The following is a 27,635-nucleotide window of genomic DNA, read 5'->3' on the forward strand; positions in this document are numbered from 1 at the left end:
TGTCTTTGCCTTTGCAATACCACAGAAGCAATGCATGGTCAATGTACAGCAATGACACACCTGTGTGAACAGCCAGGAGACCCCCCCCCCCCCCCATGTTATGTTACATAGTTACATAGTTAGTACGGTCGAAAAAAGACATATGTCCATCACGTTCAACCAGGGAATTAAGGGGTAGGGGTGTGGCGCGATATTGGGGAAGGGATGAGATTTTATATTTCTTCATAAGCATTAATCTTATTTTGTCAATTAGGAACATTCAGCACCCACCCGCTATCAAGGCAGCTGCCTATCATGTCATGCCCTACCTGCACAGGTGTGCTGGCTACTCAAATGATCCAATTAAGGAGGCCATTTAGTCAGCAGCAGCAGAAGTCCTGTGCCTGGACGCTCCAACAGGGGCCAGACACAAGCAGAAGCAGAAGCAGCAGAAGCAGCAGCAGCACCACCTTTTGTTTTTTGGCTGCAGCAGCAGCAAGGCCCACAGGGCTGGCTAGCTGGCTAGCCAGCAAGCAGGTAGCAATGAAAGTAGGAATCTTTCTTTTTAACCCTGTAAGGGGGTGGTGCACTGTACCCGAAGATACTGCCATATCGGGTCAATGCATAGGGCGACGGAAGCAAGCTTCGAAATCGGCCCCCGTTCTCAAAAATCCATTTAATATATGGTCCCCAGATAGGGGACGTATCAGATATTAAACTGATAAGAACAGATACTACACTTGATCTTAGCCAAAAGGCCGAGAAGCGATAACCGTGAAAGGGGCGGGCCCAACAAGGTCCCCTTCATGGGCACTATCACTGCTTGCTGTCAGGGAGGCTGCCAGACAATTTTCCATGCACACTCTGGGCTGGGGGGCAGTCAACCACCAGTACACACAGCAGAACCTAAACCCATACCATTATTGCTAAGCAGCAAGACAGGGGCCCATTGCACTCCCACGGGGCCTTTTTAAATGCAATCCATAACCCGGATTTGCCAGGAACCCTTCTTACTCCTCCTACTTGCATGTGACACTGGGCTTAGGATCTGCATAGGAAACACACACACAAGCACACACCTACCTTTGTTGCCTGCAGATGCCTCCTTGGCTGTCCCCAAACGGTATCAAACCAACACCCACGGGAAGCTGTAAGCATAGAGGACATGCCTGCACCCCATTGGACTTACCTGTGTGGGTTAAATCCGGGTTATTTGACAACCTATGGCGGTGATGGTTCTGCTCAGGCAGAGCAGTGCTGATGCTCCTCATAAAGCTGTCGCTGCTGTGAAGGTTCTAGGTGACATCACAAATCCCTTTGGTTACATACACAACAAAGCTGGGTTGTTGTTGTTTACACTCTGCAAGGCCTGTGGAAGTGAGTGACATCATAGCACTGTAGTTCTGAGGGTTCAAGATGGATGCAACAATCTCCTGTTGCTTCTATGAAGGCCGTAATAGACGACATCACCAAACAGCTCCATAGTCACATACACAGCAAAGGAGAGATGTTGTTTACACCTAGTGATGTCAGTGGTATTGAGTGACATCACAGCACAGTGCTAAGGCTCCTGGGCCTGGACACAGCAGCGGCTGCAATATCTCAACGGAGAATACGTTTATATCTATGTGTGTGTGTGCGCATATATATATATATATATATATATATATATATATATATATATTCTCCGCCGAAATCACTTTTAAACCCATTTCCACCTTTTTTTCCCTTCTCTTCCTCTTACTTTTTTTTCACGTTTTTTTACGTTTTTCTCCTTTTCGCCTCTTTTCTGGGCGTATTATTCTTCTTTTTCTTCTTTTTTTTCGTCTAATGCATACCCCATCAGTGCAGCAATGCTTATTCAATACCGCCAGCAGATGGAGACACTGGGGGATAATTTTCTAAGGATTTATACTGATTTTTCCTGTCTGAATTTGTCGCACAGAAAGTTGCAGGCCAAATATGTGTGACATTTCTGCGACTTTAGCTTCTAGAGCATTTTTACAACATTATACATAGGTGCTGAATACATAAAAAGCGACTGTTCAGCGACAGACAAGTCGCATCGGCTGAAAGTAGGCCAGAATGTCAGTCCATGTTGGAGCAGGTTTAGATACAGTCTAAAGCATAGATCTCAAAGTCTGTGCACAGAATTTAGCAAGGGCCTCGCACCTTCTGATGCATCAGGTAGGTGCACAATAGCATAGCCTAACCCTCTGTACTTTGGTCTATATTGATGCGGGACATAGACAGCCAGCTGATGACCAATCCATTAGTGCAATGGATGGCTGGAAGCATTTGTCTTTGCCTTTGCAATACCACAGAAGCAATGCATGGTCAATGTACAGCAATGACACACCTGTGTGAACAGCCAGGAGACCCCCCCCCCCCCCATGTTATGTTACATAGTTACATAGTTAGTACGGTCGAAAAAAGACATATGTCCATCACGTTCAACCAGGGAATTAAGGGGTAGGGGTGTGGCGCGATATTGGGGAAGGGATGAGATTTTATATTTCTTCATAAGCATTAATCTTATTTTGTCAATTAGGAACATTCAGCACCCACCCGCTATCAAGGCAGCTGCCTATCATGTCATGCCCTACCTGCACAGGTGTGCTGGCTACTCAAATGATCCAATTAAGGAGGCCATTTAGTCAGCAGCAGCAGAAGTCCTGTGCCTGGACGCTCCAACAGGGGCCAGACACAAGCAGAAGCAGAAGCAGCAGAAGCAGCAGCAGCACCACCTTTTGTTTTTTGGCTGCAGCAGCAGCAAGGCCCACAGGGCTGGCTAGCTGGCTAGCCAGCAAGCAGGTAGCAATGAAAGTAGGAATCTTTCTTTTTAACCCTGTAAGGGGGTGGTGCACTGTACCCGAAGATACTGCCATATCGGGTCAATGCATAGGGCGACGGAAGCAAGCTTCGAAATCGGCCCCCGTTCTCAAAAATCCATTTAATATATGGTCCCCAGATAGGGGACGTATCAGATATTAAACTGATAAGAACAGATACTACACTTGATCTTAGCCAAAAGGCCGAGAAGCGATAACCGTGAAAGGGGCGGGCCCAACAAGGTCCCCTTCATGGGCACTATCACTGCTTGCTGTCAGGGAGGCTGCCAGACAATTTTCCATGCACACTCTGGGCTGGGGGGCAGTCAACCACCAGTACACACAGCAGAACCTAAACCCATACCATTATTGCTAAGCAGCAAGACAGGGGCCCATTGCACTCCCACGGGGCCTTTTTAAATGCAATCCATAACCCGGATTTGCCAGGAACCCTTCTTACTCCTCCTACTTGCATGTGACACTGGGCTTAGGATCTGCATAGGAAACACACACACAAGCACACACCTACCTTTGTTGCCTGCAGATGCCTCCTTGGCTGTCCCCAAACGGTATCAAACCAACACCCACGGGAAGCTGTAAGCATAGAGGACATGCCTGCACCCCATTGGACTTACCTGTGTGGGTTAAATCCGGGTTATTTGACAACCTATGGCGGTGATGGTTCTGCTCAGGCAGAGCAGTGCTGATGCTCCTCATAAAGCTGTCGCTGCTGTGAAGGTTCTAGGTGACATCACAAATCCCTTTGGTTACATACACAACAAAGCTGGGTTGTTGTTGTTTACACTCTGCAAGGCCTGTGGAAGTGAGTGACATCATAGCACTGTAGTTCTGAGGGTTCAAGATGGATGCAACAATCTCCTGTTGCTTCTATGAAGGCCGTAATAGACGACATCACCAAACAGCTCCATAGTCACATACACAGCAAAGGAGAGATGTTGTTTACACCTAGTGATGTCAGTGGTATTGAGTGACATCACAGCACAGTGCTAAGGCTCCTGGGCCTGGACACAGCAGCGGCTGCAATATCTCAACGGAGAATACGTTTATATCTATGTGTGTGTGTGCGCATATATATATATATATATATATATATATATATATATATATATATATTTCTCCGCCGAAATCACTTTTAAACCCATTTCCACCTTTTTTTCCCTTCTCTTCCTCTTACTTTTTTTTCACGTTTTTTTACGTTTTTCTCCTTTTCGCCTCTTTTCTGGGCGTATTATTCTTCTTTTTCTTCTTTTTTTTCGTCTAATGCATAGCCCATCAGTGCAGCAATGCTTATTCAATACCGCCAGCAGATGGAGACACTGGGGGATAATTTTCTAAGGATTTATACTGATTTTTCCTGTCTGAATTTGTCGCACAGAAAGTTGCAGGCCAAATATGTGTGACATTTCTGCGACTTTAGCTTCTAGAGCATTTTTACAACATTATACATAGGTGCTGAATACATAAAAAGCGACTGTTCAGCGACAGACAAGTCGCATCGGCTGAAAGTAGGCCAGAATGTCAGTCCATGTTGGAGCAGGTTTAGATACAGTCTAAAGCATAGATCTCAAAGTCTGTGCACAGAATTTAGCAAGGGCCTCGCACCTTCTGATGCATCAGGTAGGTGCACAATAGCATAGCCTAACCCTCTGTACTTTGGTCTATATTGATGCGGGACATAGACAGCCAGCTGATGACCAATCCATTAGTGCAATGGATGGCTGGAAGCATTTGTCTTTGCCTTTGCAATACCACAGAAGCAATGCATGGTCAATGTACAGCAATGACACACCTGTGTGAACAGCCAGGAGACCCCCCCCCCCCCCCATGTTATGTTACATAGTTACATAGTTAGTACGGTCGAAAAAAGACATATGTCCATCACGTTCAACCAGGGAATTAAGGGGTAGGGGTGTGGCGCGATATTGGGGAAGGGATGAGATTTTATATTTCTTCATAAGCATTAATCTTATTTTGTCAATTAGGAACATTCAGCACCCACCCGCTATCAAGGCAGCTGCCTATCATGTCATGCCCTACCTGCACAGGTGTGCTGGCTACTCAAATGATCCAATTAAGGAGGCCATTTAGTCAGCAGCAGCAGAAGTCCTGTGCCTGGACGCTCCAACAGGGGCCAGACACAAGCAGAAGCAGAAGCAGCAGAAGCAGCAGCAGCACCACCTTTTGTTTTTTGGCTGCTGCAGCAGCAGCAAGGCCCACAGGGCTGGCTAGCTGGCTAGCCAGCAAGCAGGTAGCAATGAAAGTAGGAATCTTTCTTTTTAACCCTGTAAGGGGGTGGTGCACTGTACCCGAAGATACTGCCATATCGGGTCAATGCATAGGGCGACGGAAGCAAGCTTCGAAATCGGCCCCCGTTCTCAAAAATCCATTTAATATATGGTCCCCAGATAGGGGACGTATCAGATATTAAACTGATAAGAACAGATACTACACTTGATCTTAGCCAAAAGGCCGAGAAGCGATAACCGTGAAAGGGGCGGGCCCAACAAGGTCCCCTTCATGGGCACTATCACTGCTTGCTGTCAGGGAGGCTGCCAGACAATTTTCCATGCACACTCTGGGCTGGGGGGCAGTCAACCACCAGTACACACAGCAGAACCTAAACCCATACCATTATTGCTAAGCAGCAAGACAGGGGCCCATTGCACTCCCACGGGGCCTTTTTAAATGCAATCCATAACCCGGATTTGCCAGGAACCCTTCTTACTCCTCCTACTTGCATGTGACACTGGGCTTAGGATCTGCATAGGAAACACACACACAAGCACACACCTACCTTTGTTGCCTGCAGATGCCTCCTTGGCTGTCCCCAAACGGTATCAAACCAACACCCACGGGAAGCTGTAAGCATAGAGGACATGCCTGCACCCCATTGGACTTACCTGTGTGGGTTAAATCCGGGTTATTTGACAACCTATGGCGGTGATGGTTCTGCTCAGGCAGAGCAGTGCTGATGCTCCTCATAAAGCTGTCGCTGCTGTGAAGGTTCTAGGTGACATCACAAATCCCTTTGGTTACATACACAACAAAGCTGGGTTGTTGTTGTTTACACTCTGCAAGGCCTGTGGAAGTGAGTGACATCATAGCACTGTAGTTCTGAGGGTTCAAGATGGATGCAACAATCTCCTGTTGCTTCTATGAAGGCCGTAATAGACGACATCACCAAACAGCTCCATAGTCACATACACAGCAAAGGAGAGATGTTGTTTACACCTAGTGATGTCAGTGGTATTGAGTGACATCACAGCACAGTGCTAAGGCTCCTGGGCCTGGACACAGCAGCGGCTGCAATATCTCAACGGAGAATACGTTTATATCTATGTGTGTGTGTGCGCATATATATATATATATATATATATATATATATATATATATATATATTTCTCCGCCGAAATCACTTTTAAACCCATTTCCACCTTTTTTTCCCTTCTCTTCCTCTTACTTTTTTTTCACGTTTTTTTACGTTTTTCTCCTTTTCGCCTCTTTTCTGGGCGTATTATTCTTCTTTTTCTTCTTTTTTTTCGTCTAATGCATACCCCATCAGTGCAGCAATGCTTATTCAATACCGCCAGCAGATGGAGACACTGGGGGATAATTTTCTAAGGATTTATACTGATTTTTCCTGTCTGAATTTGTCGCACAGAAAGTTGCAGGCCAAATATGTGTGACATTTCTGCGACTTTAGCTTCTAGAGCATTTTTACAACATTATACATAGGTGCTGAATACATAAAAAGCGACTGTTCAGCGACAGACAAGTCGCATCGGCTGAAAGTAGGCCAGAATGTCAGTCCATGTTGGAGCAGGTTTAGATACAGTCTAAAGCATAGATCTCAAAGTCTGTGCACAGAATTTAGCAAGGGCCTCGCACCTTCTGATGCATCAGGTAGGTGCACAATAGCATAGCCTAACCCTCTGTACTTTGGTCTATATTGATGCGGGACATAGACAGCCAGCTGATGACCAATCCATTAGTGCAATGGATGGCTGGAAGCATTTGTCTTTGCCTTTGCAATACCACAGAAGCAATGCATGGTCAATGTACAGCAATGACACACCTGTGTGAACAGCCAGGAGACCCCCCCCCCCCCCATGTTATGTTACATAGTTACATAGTTAGTACGGTCGAAAAAAGACATATGTCCATCACGTTCAACCAGGGAATTAAGGGGTAGGGGTGTGGCGCGATATTGGGGAAGGGATGAGATTTTATATTTCTTCATAAGCATTAATCTTATTTTGTCAATTAGGAACATTCAGCACCCACCCGCTATCAAGGCAGCTGCCTATCATGTCATGCCCTACCTGCACAGGTGTGCTGGCTACTCAAATGATCCAATTAAGGAGGCCATTTAGTCAGCAGCAGCAGAAGTCCTGTGCCTGGACGCTCCAACAGGGGCCAGACACAAGCAGAAGCAGAAGCAGCAGAAGCAGCAGCAGCACCACCTTTTGTTTTTTGGCTGCAGCAGCAGCAAGGCCCACAGGGCTGGCTAGCTGGCTAGCCAGCAAGCAGGTAGCAATGAAAGTAGGAATCTTTCTTTTTAACCCTGTAAGGGGGTGGTGCACTGTACCCGAAGATACTGCCATATCGGGTCAATGCATAGGGCGACGGAAGCAAGCTTCGAAATCGGCCCCCGTTCTCAAAAATCCATTTAATATATGGTCCCCAGATAGGGGACGTATCAGATATTAAACTGATAAGAACAGATACTACACTTGATCTTAGCCAAAAGGCCGAGAAGCGATAACCGTGAAAGGGGCGGGCCCAACAAGGTCCCCTTCATGGGCACTATCACTGCTTGCTGTCAGGGAGGCTGCCAGACAATTTTCCATGCACACTCTGGGCTGGGGGGCAGTCAACCACCAGTACACACAGCAGAACCTAAACCCATACCATTATTGCTAAGCAGCAAGACAGGGGCCCATTGCACTCCCACGGGGCCTTTTTAAATGCAATCCATAACCCGGATTTGCCAGGAACCCTTCTTACTCCTCCTACTTGCATGTGACACTGGGCTTAGGATCTGCATAGGAAACACACACACAAGCACACACCTACCTTTGTTGCCTGCAGATGCCTCCTTGGCTGTCCCCAAACGGTATCAAACCAACACCCACGGGAAGCTGTAAGCATAGAGGACATGCCTGCACCCCATTGGACTTACCTGTGTGGGTTAAATCCGGGTTATTTGACAACCTATGGCGGTGATGGTTCTGCTCAGGCAGAGCAGTGCTGATGCTCCTCATAAAGCTGTCGCTGCTGTGAAGGTTCTAGGTGACATCACAAATCCCTTTGGTTACATACACAACAAAGCTGGGTTGTTGTTGTTTACACTCTGCAAGGCCTGTGGAAGTGAGTGACATCATAGCACTGTAGTTCTGAGGGTTCAAGATGGATGCAACAATCTCCTGTTGCTTCTATGAAGGCCGTAATAGACGACATCACCAAACAGCTCCATAGTCACATACACAGCAAAGGAGAGATGTTGTTTACACCTAGTGATGTCAGTGGTATTGAGTGACATCACAGCACAGTGCTAAGGCTCCTGGGCCTGGACACAGCAGCGGCTGCAATATCTCAACGGAGAATACGTTTATATCTATGTGTGTGTGTGCGCATATATATATATATATATATATATATATATATATATATATATATATTTCTCCGCCGAAATCACTTTTAAACCCATTTCCACCTTTTTTTCCCTTCTCTTCCTCTTACTTTTTTTTCACGTTTTTTTACGTTTTTCTCCTTTTCGCCTCTTTTCTGGGCGTATTATTCTTCTTTTTCTTCTTTTTTTCCGTCTAATGCATACCCCATCAGTGCAGCAATGCTTATTCAATACCGCCAGCAGATGGAGACACTGGGGGATAATTTTCTAAGGATTTATACTGATTTTTCCTGTCTGAATTTGTCGCACAGAAAGTTGCAGGCCAAATATGTGTGACATTTCTGCGACTTTAGCTTCTAGAGCATTTTTACAACATTATACATAGGTGCTGAATACATAAAAAGCGACTGTTCAGCGACAGACAAGTCGCATCGGCTGAAAGTAGGCCAGAATGTCAGTCCATGTTGGAGCAGGTTTAGATACAGTCTAAAGCATAGATCTCAAAGTCTGTGCACAGAATTTAGCAAGGGCCTCGCACCTTCTGATGCATCAGGTAGGTGCACAATAGCATAGCCTAACCCTCTGTACTTTGGTCTATATTGATGCGGGACATAGACAGCCAGCTGATGACCAATCCATTAGTGCAATGGATGGCTGGAAGCATTTGTCTTTGCCTTTGCAATACCACAGAAGCAATGCATGGTCAATGTACAGCAATGACACACCTGTGTGAACAGCCAGGAGACCCCCCCCCCCCCATGTTATGTTACATAGTTACATAGTTAGTACGGTCGAAAAAAGACATATGTCCATCACGTTCAACCAGGGAATTAAGGGGTAGGGGTGTGGCGCGATATTGGGGAAGGGATGAGATTTTATATTTCTTCATAAGCATTAATCTTATTTTGTCAATTAGGAACATTCAGCACCCACCCGCTATCAAGGCAGCTGCCTATCATGTCATGCCCTACCTGCACAGGTGTGCTGGCTACTCAAATGATCCAATTAAGGAGGCCATTTAGTCAGCAGCAGCAGAAGTCCTGTGCCTGGACGCTCCAACAGGGGCCAGACACAAGCAGAAGCAGAAGCAGCAGAAGCAGCAGCAGCACCACCTTTTGTTTTTTGGCTGCAGCAGCAGCAAGGCCCACAGGGCTGGCTAGCTGGCTAGCCAGCAAGCAGGTAGCAATGAAAGTAGGAATCTTTCTTTTTAACCCTGTAAGGGGGTGGTGCACTGTACCCGAAGATACTGCCATATCGGGTCAATGCATAGGGCGACGGAAGCAAGCTTCGAAATCGGCCCCCGTTCTCAAAAATCCATTTAATATATGGTCCCCAGATAGGGGACGTATCAGATATTAAACTGATAAGAACAGATACTACACTTGATCTTAGCCAAAAGGCCGAGAAGCGATAACCGTGAAAGGGGCGGGCCCAACAAGGTCCCCTTCATGGGCACTATCACTGCTTGCTGTCAGGGAGGCTGCCAGACAATTTTCCATGCACACTCTGGGCTGGGGGGCAGTCAACCACCAGTACACACAGCAGAACCTAAACCCATACCATTATTGCTAAGCAGCAAGACAGGGGCCCATTGCACTCCCACGGGGCCTTTTTAAATGCAATCCATAACCCGGATTTGCCAGGAACCCTTCTTACTCCTCCTACTTGCATGTGACACTGGGCTTAGGATCTGCATAGGAAACACACACACAAGCACACACCTACCTTTGTTGCCTGCAGATGCCTCCTTGGCTGTCCCCAAACGGTATCAAACCAACACCCACGGGAAGCTGTAAGCATAGAGGACATGCCTGCACCCCATTGGACTTACCTGTGTGGGTTAAATCCGGGTTATTTGACAACCTATGGCGGTGATGGTTCTGCTCAGGCAGAGCAGTGCTGATGCTCCTCATAAAGCTGTCGCTGCTGTGAAGGTTCTAGGTGACATCACAAATCCCTTTGGTTACATACACAACAAAGCTGGGTTGTTGTTGTTTACACTCTGCAAGGCCTGTGGAAGTGAGTGACATCATAGCACTGTAGTTCTGAGGGTTCAAGATGGATGCAACAATCTCCTGTTGCTTCTATGAAGGCCGTAATAGACGACATCACCAAACAGCTCCATAGTCACATACACAGCAAAGGAGAGATGTTGTTTACACCTAGTGATGTCAGTGGTATTGAGTGACATCACAGCACAGTGCTAAGGCTCCTGGGTCTGGACACAGCAGCGGCTGCAATATCTCAACGGAGAATACGTTTATATCTATGTGTGTGTGTGCGCATATATATATATATATATATATATATATATATATATATATATATTTCTCCGCCGAAATCACTTTTAAACCCATTTCCACCTTTTTTTCCCTTCTCTTCCTCTTACTTTTTTTTCACGTTTTTTTACGTTTTTCTCCTTTTCGCCTCTTTTCTGGGCGTATTATTCTTCTTTTTCTTCTTTTTTTTCGTCTAATGCATACCCCATCAGTGCAGCAATGCTTATTCAATACCGCCAGCAGATGGAGACACTGGGGGATAATTTTCTAAGGATTTATACTGATTTTTCCTGTCTGAATTTGTCGCACAGAAAGTTGCAGGCCAAATATGTGTGACATTTCTGCGACTTTAGCTTCTAGAGCATTTTTACAACATTATACATAGGTGCTGAATACATAAAAAGCGACTGTTCAGCGACAGACAAGTCGCATCGGCTGAAAGTAGGCCAGAATGTCAGTCCATGTTGGAGCAGGTTTAGATACAGTCTAAAGCATAGATCTCAAAGTCTGTGCACAGAATTTAGCAAGGGCCTCGCACCTTCTGATGCATCAGGTAGGTGCACAATAGCATAGCCTAACCCTCTGTACTTTGGTCTATATTGATGCGGGACATAGACAGCCAGCTGATGACCAATCCATTAGTGCAATGGATGGCTGGAAGCATTTGTCTTTGCCTTTGCAATACCACAGAAGCAATGCATGGTCAATGTACAGCAATGACACACCTGTGTGAACAGCCAGGAGACCCCCCCCCCCCCCATGTTATGTTACATAGTTACATAGTTAGTACGGTCGAAAAAAGACATATGTCCATCACGTTCAACCAGGGAATTAAGGGGTAGGGGTGTGGCGCGATATTGGGGAAGGGATGAGATTTTATATTTCTTCATAAGCATTAATCTTATTTTGTCAATTAGGAACATTCAGCACCCACCCGCTATCAAGGCAGCTGCCTATCATGTCATGCCCTACCTGCACAGGTGTGCTGGCTACTCAAATGATCCAATTAAGGAGGCCATTTAGTCAGCAGCAGCAGAAGTCCTGTGCCTGGACGCTCCAACAGCGGCCAGACACAAGCAGAAGCAGAAGCAGCAGAAGCAGCAGCAGCACCACCTTTTGTTTTTTGGCTGCAGCAGCAGCAAGGCCCACAGGGCTGGCTAGCTGGCTAGCCAGCAAGCAGGTAGCAATGAAAGTAGGAATCTTTCTTTTTAACCCTGTAAGGGGGTGGTGCACTGTACCCGAAGATACTGCCATATCGGGTCAATGCATAGGGCGACGGAAGCAAGCTTCGAAATCGGCCCCCGTTCTCAAAAATCCATTTAATATATGGTCCCCAGATAGGGGACGTATCAGATATTAAACTGATAAGAACAGATACTACACTTGATCTTAGCCAAAAGGCCGAGAAGCGATAACCGTGAAAGGGGCGGGCCCAACAAGGTCCCCTTCATGGGCACTATCACTGCTTGCTGTCAGGGAGGCTGCCAGACAATTTTCCATGCACACTCTGGGCTGGGGGGCAGTCAACCACCAGTACACACAGCAGAACCTAAACCCATACCATTATTGCTAAGCAGCAAGACAGGGGCCCATTGCACTCCCACGGGGCCTTTTTAAATGCAATCCATAACCCGGATTTGCCAGGAACCCTTCTTACTCCTCCTACTTGCATGTGACACTGGGCTTAGGATCTGCATAGGAAACACACACACAAGCACACACCTACCTTTGTTGCCTGCAGATGCCTCCTTGGCTGTCCCCAAACGGTATCAAACCAACACCCACGGGAAGCTGTAAGCATAGAGGACATGCCTGCACCCCATTGGACTTACCTGTGTGGGTTAAATCCGGGTTATTTGACAACCTATGGCGGTGATGGTTCTGCTCAGGCAGAGCAGTGCTGATGCTCCTCATAAAGCTGTCGCTGCTGTGAAGGTTCTAGGTGACATCACAAATCCCTTTGGTTACATACACAACAAAGCTGGGTTGTTGTTGTTTACACTCTGCAAGGCCTGTGGAAGTGAGTGACATCATAGCACTGTAGTTCTGAGGGTTCAAGATGGATGCAACAATCTCCTGTTGCTTCTATGAAGGCCGTAATAGACGACATCACCAAACAGCTCCATAGTCACATACACAGCAAAGGAGAGATGTTGTTTACACCTAGTGATGTCAGTGGTATTGAGTGACATCACAGCACAGTGCTAAGGCTCCTGGGCCTGGACACAGCAGCGGCTGCAATATCTCAATGGAGAATACGTTTATATCTATGTGTGTGTGTGCGCATATATATATATATATATATATATATATATATATATATATATTTCTCCGCCGAAATCACTTTTAAACCCATTTCCACCTTTTTTTCCCTTCTCTTCCTCTTACTTTTTTTTCACGTTTTTTTACGTTTTTCTCCTTTTCGCCTCTTTTCTGGGCGTATTATTCTTCTTTTTCTTCTTTTTTTTCGTCTAATGCATACCCCATCAGTGCAGCAATGCTTATTCAATACCGCCAGCAGATGGAGACACTGGGGGATAATTTTCTAAGGATTTATACTGATTTTTCCTGTCTGAATTTGTCGCACAGAAAGTTGCAGGCCAAATATGTGTGACATTTCTGCGACTTTAGCTTCTAGAGCATTTTTACAACATTATACATAGGTGCTGAATACATAAAAAGCGACTGTTCAGCGACAGACAAGTCGCATCGGCTGAAAGTAGGCCAGAATGTCAGTCCATGTTGGAGCAGGTTTAGATACAGTCTAAAGCATAGATCTCAAAGTCTGTGCACAGAATTTAGCAAGGGCCTCGCACCTTCTGATGCATCAGGTAGGTGCACAATAGCATAGCCTAACCCTCTGTACTTTGGTCTATATTGATGCGGGACATAGACAGCCAGCTGATGACCAATCCATTAGTGCAATGGATGGCTGGAAGCATTTGTCTTTGCCTTTGCAATACCACAGAAGCAATGCATGGTCAATGTACAGCAATGACACACCTGTGTGAACAGCCAGGAGACCCCCCCCCCCCCCCCCCCCATGTTATGTTACATAGTTACATAGTTAGTACGGTCGAAAAAAGACATATGTCCATCACGTTCAACCAGGGAATTAAGGGGTAGGGGTGTGGCGCGATATTGGGGAAGGGATGAGATTTTATATTTCTTCATAAGCATTAATCTTATTTTGTCAATTAGGAACATTCAGCACCCACCCGCTATCAAGGCAGCTGCCTATCATGTCATGCCCTACCTGCACAGGTGTGCTGGCTACTCAAATGATCCAATTAAGGAGGCCATTTAGTCAGCAGCAGCAGAAGTCCTGTGCCTGGACGCTCCAACAGGGGCCAGACACAAGCAGAAGCAGAAGCAGCAGAAGCAGCAGCAGCACCACCTTTTGTTTTTTGGCTGCAGCAGCAGCAAGGCCCACAGGGCTGGCTAGCTGGCTAGCCAGCAAGCAGGTAGCAATGAAAGTAGGAATCTTTCTTTTTAACCCTGTAAGGGGGTGGTGCACTGTACCCGAAGATACTGCCATATCGGGTCAATGCATAGGGCGACGGAAGCAAGCTTCGAAATCGGCCCCCGTTCTCAAAAATCCATTTAATATATGGTCCCCAGATAGGGGACGTATCAGATATTAAACTGATAAGAACAGATACTACACTTGATCTTAGCCAAAAGGCCGAGAAGCGATAACCGTGAAAGGGGCGGGCCCAACAAGGTCCCCTTCATGGGCACTATCACTGCTTGCTGTCAGGGAGGCTGCCAGACAATTTTCCATGCACACTCTGGGCTGGGGGGCAGTCAACCACCAGTACACACAGCAGAACCTAAACCCATACCATTATTGCTAAGCAGCAAGACAGGGGCCCATTGCACTCCCACGGGGCCTTTTTAAATGCAATCCATAACCCGGATTTGCCAGGAACCCTTCTTACTCCTCCTACTTGCATGTGACACTGGGCTTAGGATCTGCATAGGAAACACACACACACAAGCACACACCTACCTTTGTTGCCTGCAGATGCCTCCTTGGCTGTCCCCAAACGGTATCAAACCAACACCCACGGGAAGCTGTAAGCATAGAGGACATGCCTGCACCCCATTGGACTTACCTGTGTGGGTTAAATCCGGGTTATTTGACAACCTATGGCGGTGATGGTTCTGCTCAGGCAGAGCAGTGCTGATGCTCCTCATAAAGCTGTCGCTGCTGTGAAGGTTCTAGGTGACATCACAAATCCCTTTGGTTACATACACAACAAAGCTGGGTTGTTGTTGTTTACACTCTGCAAGGCCTGTGGAAGTGAGTGACATCATAGCACTGTAGTTCTGAGGGTTCAAGATGGATGCAACAATCTCCTGTTGCTTCTATGAAGGCCGTAATAGACGACATCACCAAACAGCTCCATAGTCACATACACAGCAAAGGAGAGATGTTGTTTACACCTAGTGATGTCAGTGGTATTGAGTGACATCACAGCACAGTGCTAAGGCTCCTGGGCCTGGACACAGCAGCGGCTGCAATATCTCAACGGAGAATACGTTTATATCTATGTGTGTGTGTGCGCATATATATATATATATATATATATATATATATATATATATATATATTTCTCCGCCGAAATCACTTTTAAACCCATTTCCACCTTTTTTTCCCTTCTCTTCCTCTTACTTTTTTTTCACGTTTTTTTACGTTTTTCTCCTTTTCGCCTCTTTTCTGGGCGTATTATTCTTCTTTTTCTTCTTTTTTTTCGTCTAATGCATACCCCATCAGTGCAGCAATGCTTATTCAATACCGCCAGCAGATGGAGACACTGGGGGATAATTTTCTAAGGATTTATACTGATTTTTCCTGTCTGAATTTGTCGCACAGAAAGTTGCAGGCCAAATATGTGTGACATTTCTGCGACTTTAGCTTCTAGAGCATTTTTACAACATTATACATAGGTGCTGAATACATAAAAAGCGACTGTTCAGCGACAGACAAGTCGCATCGGCTGAAAGTAGGCCAGAATGTCAGTCCATGTTGGAGCAGGTTTAGATACAGTCTAAAGCATAGATCTCAAAGTCTGTGCACAGAATTTAGCAAGGGCCTCGCACCTTCTGATGCATCAGGTAGGTGCACAATAGCATAGCCTAACCCTCTGTACTTTGGTCTATATTGATGCGGGACATAGACAGCCAGCTGATGACCAATCCATTAGTGCAATGGATGGCTGGAAGCATTTGTCTTTGCCTTTGCAATACCACAGAAGCAATGCATGGTCAATGTACAGCAATGACACACCTGTGTGAACAGCCAGGAGACCCCCCCATGTTATGTTACATAGTTACATAGTTAGTACGGTCGAAAAAAGACATATGTCCATCACGTTCAACCAGGGAATTAAGGGGTAGGGGTGTGGCGCGATATTGGGGAAGGGATGAGATTTTATATTTCTTCATAAGCATTAATCTTATTTTGTCAATTAGGAACATTCAGCACCCACCCGCTATCAAGGCAGCTGCCTATCATGTCATGCCCTACCTGCACAGGTGTGCTGGCTACTCAAATGATCCAATTAAGGAGGCCATTTAGTCAGCAGCAGCAGAAGTCCTGTGCCTGGACGCTCCAACAGGGGCCAGACACAAGCAGAAGCAGAAGCAGCAGAAGCAGCAGCAGCACCACCTTTTGTTTTTTGGCTGCAGCAGCAGCAAGGCCCACAGGGCTGGCTAGCTGGCTAGCCAGCAAGCAGGTAGCAATGAAAGTAGGAATCTTTCTTTTTAACCCTGTAAGGGGGTGGTGCACTGTACCCGAAGATACTGCCATATCGGGTCAATGCATAGGGCGACGGAAGCAAGCTTCGAAATCGGCCCCCGTTCTCAAAAATCCATTTAATATATGGTCCCCAGATAGGGGACGTATCAGATATTAAACTGATAAGAACAGATACTACACTTGATCTTAGCCAAAAGGCCGAGAAGCGATAACCGTGAAAGGGGCGGGCCCAACAAGGTCCCCTTCATGGGCACTATCACTGCTTGCTGTCAGGGAGGCTGCCAGACAATTTTCCATGCACACTCTGGGCTGGGGGGCAGTCAACCACCAGTACACACAGCAGAACCTAAACCCATACCATTATTGCTAAGCAGCAAGACAGGGGCCCATTGCACTCCCACGGGGCCTTTTTAAATGCAATCCATAACCCGGATTTGCCAGGAACCCTTCTTACTCCTCCTACTTGCATGTGACACTGGGCTTAGGATCTGCATAGGAAACACACACACACAAGCACACACCTACCTTTGTTGCCTGCAGATGCCTCCTTGGCTGTCCCCAAACGGTATCAAACCAACACCCACGGGAAGCTGTAAGCATAGAGGACATGCCTGCACCCCATTGGACTTACCTGTGTGGGTTAAATCCGGGTTATTTGACAACCTATGGCGGTGATGGTTCTGCTCAGGCAGAGCAGTGCTGATGCTCCTCATAAAGCTGTCGCTGCTGTGAAGGTTCTAGGTGACATCACAAATCCCTTTGGTTACATACACAACAAAGCTGGGTTGTTGTTGTTTACACTCTGCAAGGCCTGTGGAAGTGAGTGACATCATAGCACTGTAGTTCTGAGGGTTCAAGATGGATGCAACAATCTCCTGTTGCTTCTATGAAGGCCGTAATAGACGACATCACCAAACAGCTCCATAGTCACATACACAGCAAAGGAGAGATGTTGTTTACACCTAGTGATGTCAGTGGTATTGAGTGACATCACAGCACAGTGCTAAGGCTCCTGGGCCTGGACACAGCAGCGGCTGCAATATCTCAACGGAGAATACGTTTATATCTATGTGTGTGTGTGCGCATATATATATATATATATATATATATATATATATATATATATATTTCTCCGCCGAAATCACTTTTAAACCCATTTCCACCTTTTTTTCCCTTCTCTTCCTCTTACTTTTTTTTCACGTTTTTTTACGTTTTTCTCCTTTTCGCCTCTTTTCTGGGCGTATTATTCTTCTTTTTCTTCTTTTTTTTCGTCTAATGCATACCCCATCAGTGCAGCAATGCTTATTCAATACCGCCAGCAGATGGAGACACTGGGGGATAATTTTCTAAGGATTTATACTGATTTTTCCTGTCTGAATTTGTCGCACAGAAAGTTGCAGGCCAAATATGTGTGACATTTCTGCGACTTTAGCTTCTAGAGCATTTTTACAACATTATACATAGGTGCTGAATACATAAAAAGCGACTGTTCAGCGACAGACAAGTCGCATCGGCTGAAAGTAGGCCAGAATGTCAGTCCATGTTGGAGCAGGTTTAGATACAGTCTAAAGCATAGATCTCAAAGTCTGTGCACAGAATTTAGCAAGGGCCTCGCACCTTCTGATGCATCAGGTAGGTGCACAATAGCATAGCCTAACCCTCTGTACTTTGGTCTATATTGATGCGGGACATAGACAGCCAGCTGATGACCAATCCATTAGTGCAATGGATGGCTGGAAGCATTTGTCTTTGCCTTTGCAATACCACAGAAGCAATGCATGGTCAATGTACAGCAATGACACACCTGTGTGAACAGCCAGGAGACCCCCCCATGTTATGTTACATAGTTACATAGTTAGTACGGTCGAAAAAAGACATATGTCCATCACGTTCAACCAGGGAATTAAGGGGTAGGGGTGTGGCGCGATATTGGGGAAGGGATGAGATTTTATATTTCTTCATAAGCATTAATCTTATTTTGTCAATTAGGAACATTCAGCACCCACCCGCTATCAAGGCAGCTGCCTATCATGTCATGCCCTACCTGCACAGGTGTGCTGGCTACTCAAATGATCCAATTAAGGAGGCCATTTAGTCAGCAGCAGCAGAAGTCCTGTGCCTGGACGCTCCAACAGGGGCCAGACACAAGCAGAAGCAGAAGCAGCAGAAGCAGCAGCAGCACCACCTTTTGTTTTTTGGCTGCAGCAGCAGCAAGGCCCACAGGGCTGGCTAGCTGGCTAGCCAGCAAGCAGGTAGCAATGAAAGTAGGAATCTTTCTTTTTAACCCTGTAAGGGGGTGGTGCACTGTACCCGAAGATACTGCCATATCGGGTCAATGCATAGGGCGACGGAAGCAAGCTTCGAAATCGGCCCCCGTTCTCAAAAATCCATTTAATATATGGTCCCCAGATAGGGGACGTATCAGATATTAAACTGATAAGAACAGATTTTTTTTTTTAAGTTTCCCTCAGAACTAAATCATAGTTCTAAGATCTCATATGAACTAGATTTTTGTGCTCATCATCAGGTAACTTTTTTTTTTTTTTTTTTTTTTTTATTTATCTCCAGAATAAAACAAATTAAAACAACAAAACAACTAACAACAATAACTCAAATAAACCTTAATCCAAAATGAAACCCTTTCTCCACGCGAAAACTGCCAAATAATCAATTAAACCGAATTGAAGAGCTCCACTCTTCAAAGCTTCTTTGACAGGGACTGCCAACCATGGTGACACTTGGTAGGTCGCCATAAAGCGCCTTACATCAGGCTTCATGGACTGCATTATTTTTCCCCTCACAGTTTCAAGCCGGGTATTCACTTTTATTTTAAATTTTACTAGGTCTTGAACAAATATTTCTTTTTCTTCCTTTGGGGCTTGGTCTAGCACCTCACCCAAATATCCAGAAAAATACTCACTGAGAATTATTTTCTTTAATTCCTCTGTTGGCTCCCCTTCAGAAGCCTCACTTACGCTTTCTTCTTCCATTTCTTTTCCTGTGTCCAACTTTTCTTTGCTCTTGCCAGAAACTTTTTTTGCCTCTGGAACTATATTCTCTTCTTTTGTCTTCCTCTTCAATTTCACCCCAACTTCCATAGCCTCAGATTTTTCCGGGCAGTCTTTAAAGAAATGCCCAGTCTTTTTACAGGCCCTGCAGGTCTTACTTTGGCCACACTCAGAAAAGACATGACCTTCCTTTAGACATTTGGTACATATTATCTTTCCACAACTTTCATGCCCGTATTGTTTGCAGTTTTTGCAGAAAGTTCCCATCTCTGGGAAAAATAAATCCCCTGTGTACTTCCCTATTTTAAACCGAGCTGGTGGGAGCAGCAATCTTCCGGGCGCCCCCGCATCCTCTTTCAGTCTGCACAAGAACTTCCATTTTCCTGTCCAAAGCTGGTGTTGGTTAAGGACTTTACCTCTTTCCTCTACTTCCACACAAAATTCCTGCAAAAAGAGCTTGATGTCACTTTCTTTCGCGTATGGCGAGTACATCTTAACTGTGAACAGCTTGGTATTGTCCACAAAGTGCTCAACCAATTTTATGCCTTCCATCTTTGGATGATTCCGGGTTTTCTCCAAGGTTTCCAAAAATTTTCTGTAGAAAGACTTGCTGTTGAAAGTAACATCATAGACCCCCTTTCGAGGGTAATCCATGACTGTCAAGATCTCCATTCTTGGCACTTGGAACAGACCAAACAAGATCTCCACGATTAAGAAGTCCAGATTCTTTTCTCCTCTGGCTTGCTCCTCCACGATAAATCGAACAGCATTTTGGACCCGAGCATATTCAGGTATATCCGCCATGTCTGTTCAGCTGCCGAGATCTTCTTCCGTCCTCTGTTTGCAACCAGGCGACCCAGTGGCTGCCTGGTGATCACTTCTCGTTTCCTGGGGAGTAAGCCGTAACCCCAAAAGCAGCAAGGGGGTGAAGCTCCACCAAATAGGTAGAGCGATCCCCCAGGAACCTTCCAGCCAGACCAAGTGAGCAGATACTACACTTGATCTTAGCCAAAAGGCCGAGAAGCGATAACCGTGAAAGGGGCGGGCCCAACAAGGTCCCCTTCATGGGCACTATCACTGCTTGCTGTCAGGGAGGCTGCCAGACAATTTTCCATGCACACTCTGGGCTGGGGGGCAGTCAACCACCAGTACACACAGCAGAACCTAAACCCATACCATTATTGCTAAGCAGCAAGACAGGGGCCCATTGCACTCCCACGGGGCCTTTTTAAATGCAATCCATAACCCGGATTTGCCAGGAACCCTTCTTACTCCTCCTACTTGCATGTGACACTGGGCTTAGGATCTGCATAGGAAACACACACACAAGCACACACCTACCTTTGTTGCCTGCAGATGCCTCCTTGGCTGTCCCCAAACGGTATCAAACCAACACCCACGGGAAGCTGTAAGCATAGAGGACATGCCTGCACCCCATTGGACTTACCTGTGTGGGTTAAATCCGGGTTATTTGACAACCTATGGCGGTGATGGTTCTGCTCAGGCAGAGCAGTGCTGATGCTCCTCATAAAGCTGTCGCTGCTGTGAAGGTTCTAGGTGACATCACAAATCCCTTTGGTTACATACACAACAAAGCTGGGTTGTTGTTGTTTACACTCTGCAAGGCCTGTGGAAGTGAGTGACATCATAGCACTGTAGTTCTGAGGGTTCAAGATGGATGCAACAATCTCCTGTTGCTTCTATGAAGGCCGTAATAGACGACATCACCAAACAGCTCCATAGTCACATACACAGCAAAGGAGAGATGTTGTTTACACCTAGTGATGTCAGTGGTATTGAGTGACATCACAGCACAGTGCTAAGGCTCCTGGGCCTGGACACAGCAGCGGCTGCAATATCTCAACGGAGAATACGTTTATATCTATGTGTGTGTGTGCGCATATATATATATATATATATATATATATATATATATTTCTCCGCCGAAATCACTTTTAAACCCATTTCCACCTTTTTTTCCCTTCTCTTCCTCTTACTTTTTTTTCACGTTTTTTTACGTTTTTCTCCTTTTCGCCTCTTTTCTGGGCGTATTATTCTTCTTTTTCTTCTTTTTTTTCGTCTAATGCATACCCCATCAGTGCAGCAATGCTTATTCAATACCGCCAGCAGATGGAGACACTGGGGGATAATTTTCTAAGGATTTATACTGATTTTTCCTGTCTGAATTTGTCGCACAGAAAGTTGCAGGCCAAATATGTGTGACATTTCTGCGACTTTAGCTTCTAGAGCATTTTTACAACATTATACATAGGTGCTGAATACATAAAAAGCGACTGTTCAGCGACAGACAAGTCGCATCGGCTGAAAGTAGGCCAGAATGTCAGTCCATGTTGGAGCAGGTTTAGATACAGTCTAAAGCATAGATCTCAAAGTCTGTGCACAGAATTTAGCAAGGGCCTCGCACCTTCTGATGCATCAGGTAGGTGCACAATAGCATAGCCTAACCCTCTGTACTTTGGTCTATATTGATGCGGGACATAGACAGCCAGCTGATGACCAATCCATTAGTGCAATGGATGGCTGGAAGCATTTGTCTTTGCCTTTGCAATACCACAGAAGCAATGCATGGTCAATGTACAGCAATGACACACCTGTGTGAACAGCCAGGAGACCCCCCCCCCCCCCATGTTATGTTACATAGTTACATAGTTAGTACGGTCGAAAAAAGACATATGTCCATCACGTTCAACCAGGGAATTAAGGGGTAGGGGTGTGGCGCGATATTGGGGAAGGGATGAGATTTTATATTTCTTCATAAGCATTAATCTTATTTTGTCAATTAGGAACATTCAGCACCCACCCGCTATCAAGGCAGCTGCCTATCATGTCATGCCCTACCTGCACAGGTGTGCTGGCTACTCAAATGATCCAATTAAGGAGGCCATTTAGTCAGCAGCAGCAGAAGTCCTGTGCCTGGACGCTCCAACAGGGGCCAGACACAAGCAGAAGCAGAAGCAGCAGAAGCAGCAGCAGCACCACCTTTTGTTTTTTGGCTGCAGCAGCAGCAAGGCCCACAGGGCTGGCTAGCTGGCTAGCCAGCAAGCAGGTAGCAATGAAAGTAGGAATCTTTCTTTTTAACCCTGTAAGGGGGTGGTGCACTGTACCCGAAGATACTGCCATATCGGGTCAATGCATAGGGCGACGGAAGCAAGCTTCGAAATCGGCCCCCGTTCTCAAAAATCCATTTAATATATGGTCCCCAGATAGGGGACGTATCAGATATTAAACTGATAAGAACAGATACTACACTTGATCTTAGCCAAAAGGCCGAGAAGCGATAACCGTGAAAGGGGCGGGCCCAACAAGGTCCCCTTCATGGGCACTATCACTGCTTGCTGTCAGGGAGGCTGCCAGACAATTTTCCATGCACACTCTGGGCTGGGGGGCAGTCAACCACCAGTACACACAGCAGAACCTAAACCCATACCATTATTGCTAAGCAGCAAGACAGGGGCCCATTGCACTCCCACGGGGCCTTTTTAAATGCAATCCATAACCCGGATTTGCCAGGAACCCTTCTTACTCCTCCTACTTGCATGTGACACTGGGCTTAGGATCTGCATAGGAAACACACACACAAGCACACACCTACCTTTGTTGCCTGCAGATGCCTCCTTGGCTGTCCCCAAACGGTATCAAACCAACACCCACGGGAAGCTGTAAGCATAGAGGACATGCCTGCACCCCATTGGACTTACCTGTGTGGGTTAAATCCGGGTTATTTGACAACCTATGGCGGTGATGGTTCTGCTCAGGCAGAGCAGTGCTGATGCTCCTCATAAAGCTGTCGCTGCTGTGAAGGTTCTAGGTGACATCACAAATCCCTTTGGTTACATACACAACAAAGCTGGGTTGTTGTTGTTTACACTCTGCAAGGCCTGTGGAAGTGAGTGACATCATAGCACTGTAGTTCTGAGGGTTCAAGATGGATGCAACAATCTCCTGTTGCTTCTATGAAGGCCGTAATAGACGACATCACCAAACAGCTCCATAGTCACATACACAGCAAAGGAGAGATGTTGTTTACACCTAGTGATGTCAGTGGTATTGAGTGACATCACAGCACAGTGCTAAGGCTCCTGGGCCTGGACACAGCAGCGGCTGCAATATCTCAACGGAGAATACGTTTATATCTATGTGTGTGTGTGCGCATATATATATATATATATATATATATATATATATATATATATTTCTCCGCCGAAATCACTTTTAAACCCATTTCCACCTTTTTTTCCCTTCTCTTCCTCTTACTTTTTTTTCACGTTTTTTTACGTTTTTCTCCTTTTCGCCTCTTTTCTGGGCGTATTATTCTTCTTTTTCTTCTTTTTTTTCGTCTAATGCATACCCCATCAGTGCAGCAATGCTTATTCAATACCGCCAGCAGATGGAGACACTGGGGGATAATTTTCTAAGGATTTATACTGATTTTTCCTGTCTGAATTTGTCGCACAGAAAGTTGCAGGCCAAATATGTGTGACATTTCTGCGACTTTAGCTTCTAGAGCATTTTTACAACATTATACATAGGTGCTGAATACATAAAAAGCGACTGTTCAGCGACAGACAAGTCGCATCGGCTGAAAGTAGGCCAGAATGTCAGTCCATGTTGGAGCAGGTTTAGATACAGTCTAAAGCATAGATCTCAAAGTCTGTGCACAGAATTTAGCAAGGGCCTCGCACCTTCTGATGCATCAGGTAGGTGCACAATAGCATAGCCTAACCCTCTGTACTTTGGTCTATATTGATGCGGGACATAGACAGCCAGCTGATGACCAATCCATTAGTGCAATGGATGGCTGGAAGCATTTGTCTTTGCCTTTGCAATACCACAGAAGCAATGCATGGTCAATGTACAGCAATGACACACCTGTGTGAACAGCCAGGAGACCCCCCCCCCCCCCCCCATGTTATGTTACATAGTTACATAGTTAGTACGGTCGAAAAAAGACATATGTCCATCACGTTCAACCAGGGAATTAAGGGGTAGGGGTGTGGCGCGATATTGGGGAAGGGATGAGATTTTATATTTCTTCATAAGCATTAATCTTATTTTGTCAATTAGGAACATTCAGCACCCACCCGCTATCAAGGCAGCTGCCTATCATGTCATGCCCTACCTGCACAGGTGTGCTGGCTACTCAAATGATCCAATTAAGGAGGCCATTTAGTCAGCAGCAGCAGAAGTCCTGTGCCTGGACGCTCCAACAGGGGCCAGACACAAGCAGAAGCAGAAGCAGCAGAAGCAGCAGCAGCACCACCTTTTGTTTTTTGGCTGCAGCAGCAGCAAGGCCCACAGGGCTGGCTAGCTGGCTAGCCAGCAAGCAGGTAGCAATGAAAGTAGGAATCTTTCTTTTTAACCCTGTAAGGGGGTGGTGCACTGTACCCGAAGATACTGCCATATCGGGTCAATGCATAGGGCGACGGAAGCAAGCTTCGAAATCGGCCCCCGTTCTCAAAAATCCATTTAATATATGGTCCCCAGATAGGGGACGTATCAGATATTAAACTGATAAGAACAGATACTACACTTGATCTTAGCCAAAAGGCCGAGAAGCAATAACCGTGAAAGGGGCGGGCCCAACAAGGTCCCCTTCATGGGCACTATCACTGCTTGCTGTCAGGGAGGCTGCCAGACAATTTTCCATGCACACTCTGGGCTGGGGGGCAGTCAACCACCAGTACACACAGCAGAACCTAAACCCATACCATTATTGCTAAGCAGCAAGACAGGGGCCCATTGCACTCCCACGGGGCCTTTTTAAATGCAATCCATAACCCGGATTTGCCAGGAACCCTTCTTACTCCTCCTACTTGCATGTGACACTGGGCTTAGGATCTGCATAGGAAACACACACACAAGCACACACCTACCTTTGTTGCCTGCAGATGCCTCCTTGGCTGTCCCCAAACGGTATCAAACCAACACCCACGGGAAGCTGTAAGCATAGAGGACATGCCTGCACCCCATTGGACTTACCTGTGTGGGTTAAATCCGGGTTATTTGACAACCTATGGCGGTGATGGTTCTGCTCAGGCAGAGCAGTGCTGATGCTCCTCATAAAGCTGTCGCTGCTGTGAAGGTTCTAGGTGACATCACAAATCCCTTTGGTTACATACACAACAAAGCTGGGTTGTTGTTGTTTACACTCTGCAAGGCCTGTGGAAGTGAGTGACATCATAGCACTGTAGTTCTGAGGGTTCAAGATGGATGCAACAATCTCCTGTTGCTTCTATGAAGGCCGTAATAGACGACATCACCAAACAGCTCCATAGTCACATACACAGCAAAGGAGAGATGTTGTTTACACCTAGTGATGTCAGTGGTATTGAGTGACATCACAGCACAGTGCTAAGGCTCCTGGGCCTGGACACAGCAGCGGCTGCAATATCTCAACGGAGAATACGTTTATATCTATGTGTGTGTGTGCGCATATATATATATATATATATATATATATATATATATATATTTCTCCGCCGAAATCACTTTTAAACCCATTTCCACCTTTTTTTCCCTTCTCTTCCTCTTACTTTTTTTTCACGTTTTTTTACGTTTTTCTCCTTTTCGCCTCTTTTCTGGGCGTATTATTCTTCTTTTTCTTCTTTTTTTTCATCTAATGCATACCCCATCAGTGCAGCAATGCTTATTCAATACCGCCAGCAGATGGAGACACTGGGGGATAATTTTCTAAGGATTTATACTGATTTTTCCTGTCTGAATTTGTCGCACAGAAAGTTGCAGGCCAAATATGTGTGACATTTCTGCGACTTTAGCTTCTAGAGCATTTTTACAACATTATACATAGGTGCTGAATACATAAAAAGCGACTGTTCAGCGACAGACAAGTCGCATCGGCTGAAAGTAGGCCAGAATGTCAGTCCATGTTGGAGCAGGTTTAGATACAGTCTAAAGCATAGATCTCAAAGTCTGTGCACAGAATTTAGCAAGGGCCTCGCACCTTCTGATGCATCAGGTAGGTGCACAATAGCATAGCCTAACCCTCTGTACTTTGGTCTATATTGATGCGGGACATAGACAGCCAGCTGATGACCAATCCATTAGTGCAATGGATGGCTGGAAGCATTTGTCTTTGCCTTTGCAATACCACAGAAGCAATGCATGGTCAATGTACAGCAATGACACACCTGTGTGAACAGCCAGGAGACCCCCCCCCCCCCCCATGTTATGTTACATAGTTACATAGTTAGTACGGTCGAAAAAAGACATATGTCCATCACGTTCAACCAGGGAATTAAGGGGTAGGGGTGTGGCGCGATATTGGGGAAGGGATGAGATTTTATATTTCTTCATAAGCATTAATCTTATTTTGTCAATTAGGAACATTCAGCACCCACCCGCTATCAAGGCAGCTGCCTATCATGTCATGCCCTACCTGCACAGGTGTGCTGGCTACTCAAATGATCCAATTAAGGAGGCCATTTAGTCAGCAGCAGCAGAAGTCCTGTGCCTGGACGCTCCAACAGGGGCCAGACACAAGCAGAAGCAGAAGCAGCAGAAGCAGCAGCAGCACCACCTTTTGTTTTTTGGCTGCAGCAGCAGCAAGGCCCACAGGGCTGGCTAGCTGGCTAGCCAGCAAGCAGGTAGCAATGAAAGTAGGAATCTTTCTTTTTAACCCTGTAAGGGGGTGGTGCACTGTACCCGAAGATACTGCCATATCGGGTCAATGCATAGGGCGACGGAAGCAAGCTTCGAAATCGGCCCCCGTTCTCAAAAATCCATTTAATATATGGTCCCCAGATAGGGGACGTATCAGATATTAAACTGATAAGAACAGATACTACACTTGATCTTAGCCAAAAGGCCGAGAAGCGATAACCGTGAAAGGGGCGGGCCCAACAAGGTCCCCTTCATGGGCACTATCACTGCTTGCTGTCAGGGAGGCTGCCAGACAATTTTCCATGCACACTCTGGGCTGGGGGGCAGTCAACCACCAGTACACACAGCAGAACCTAAACCCATACCATTATTGCTAAGCAGCAAGACAGGGGCCCATTGCACTCCCACGGGGCCTTTTTAAATGCAATCCATAACCCGGATTTGCCAGGAACCCTTCTTACTCCTCCTACTTGCATGTGA

General features: G+C 46.1%; 12 non-coding genes and 1 pseudogene across 12 annotated transcripts; all 13 read right to left on the bottom strand.

The window, feature by feature from the left end:
• Positions 1–558: 558 nt before the first annotated feature.
• On the bottom strand, positions 559–749 carry LOC130320569 (U2 spliceosomal RNA). Its single transcript, XR_008866441.1, has one exon. It is a non-coding gene; the product is annotated as a U2 spliceosomal RNA (small nuclear RNA).
• Positions 750–2,835: 2,086 nt separating this feature from the next.
• LOC130320581 (U2 spliceosomal RNA) lies at positions 2,836–3,026 on the bottom strand. Its single transcript, XR_008866452.1, has one exon. It is a non-coding gene; the product is annotated as a U2 spliceosomal RNA (small nuclear RNA).
• Positions 3,027–5,121: 2,095 nt separating this feature from the next.
• On the bottom strand, positions 5,122–5,312 carry LOC130320590 (U2 spliceosomal RNA). Its single transcript, XR_008866459.1, has one exon. It is a non-coding gene; the product is annotated as a U2 spliceosomal RNA (small nuclear RNA).
• Positions 5,313–7,403: 2,091 nt separating this feature from the next.
• LOC130320591 (U2 spliceosomal RNA) lies at positions 7,404–7,594 on the bottom strand. The gene has a single exon (XR_008866460.1). It is a non-coding gene; the product is annotated as a U2 spliceosomal RNA (small nuclear RNA).
• Positions 7,595–9,684: 2,090 nt separating this feature from the next.
• Positions 9,685–9,875, bottom strand: LOC130320592 (U2 spliceosomal RNA). Its single transcript, XR_008866461.1, has one exon. It is a non-coding gene; the product is annotated as a U2 spliceosomal RNA (small nuclear RNA).
• Positions 9,876–11,964: 2,089 nt separating this feature from the next.
• LOC130320570 (U2 spliceosomal RNA) lies at positions 11,965–12,155 on the bottom strand. Its single transcript, XR_008866442.1, has one exon. It is a non-coding gene; the product is annotated as a U2 spliceosomal RNA (small nuclear RNA).
• Positions 12,156–14,248: 2,093 nt separating this feature from the next.
• LOC130320572 (U2 spliceosomal RNA) lies at positions 14,249–14,439 on the bottom strand. The gene has a single exon (XR_008866443.1). It is a non-coding gene; the product is annotated as a U2 spliceosomal RNA (small nuclear RNA).
• Positions 14,440–16,525: 2,086 nt separating this feature from the next.
• On the bottom strand, positions 16,526–16,716 carry LOC130320573 (U2 spliceosomal RNA). Its single transcript, XR_008866444.1, has one exon. It is a non-coding gene; the product is annotated as a U2 spliceosomal RNA (small nuclear RNA).
• Positions 16,717–18,800: 2,084 nt separating this feature from the next.
• On the bottom strand, positions 18,801–18,988 carry LOC130320588 (U2 spliceosomal RNA). The gene has a single exon (XR_008866458.1). It is a non-coding gene; the product is annotated as a U2 spliceosomal RNA (small nuclear RNA).
• Positions 18,989–20,404: 1,416 nt separating this feature from the next.
• LOC130320589 (U2 spliceosomal RNA) lies at positions 20,405–20,542 on the bottom strand (annotated as a pseudogene).
• A 2,081-nt stretch (positions 20,543–22,623) lies between these two features.
• Positions 22,624–22,814, bottom strand: LOC130320574 (U2 spliceosomal RNA). The gene has a single exon (XR_008866445.1). It is a non-coding gene; the product is annotated as a U2 spliceosomal RNA (small nuclear RNA).
• Positions 22,815–24,904: 2,090 nt separating this feature from the next.
• LOC130320587 (U2 spliceosomal RNA) lies at positions 24,905–25,095 on the bottom strand. The gene has a single exon (XR_008866457.1). It is a non-coding gene; the product is annotated as a U2 spliceosomal RNA (small nuclear RNA).
• Positions 25,096–27,181: 2,086 nt separating this feature from the next.
• LOC130320575 (U2 spliceosomal RNA) lies at positions 27,182–27,372 on the bottom strand. Its single transcript, XR_008866446.1, has one exon. It is a non-coding gene; the product is annotated as a U2 spliceosomal RNA (small nuclear RNA).
• Positions 27,373–27,635: the final 263 nt, after the last annotated feature.

Source organism: Hyla sarda, unplaced genomic scaffold (genome assembly GCF_029499605.1).
Source record: "Hyla sarda isolate aHylSar1 unplaced genomic scaffold, aHylSar1.hap1 scaffold_2201, whole genome shotgun sequence".
Taxonomy (NCBI): Eukaryota; Metazoa; Chordata; class Amphibia; order Anura; family Hylidae; genus Hyla; species Hyla sarda.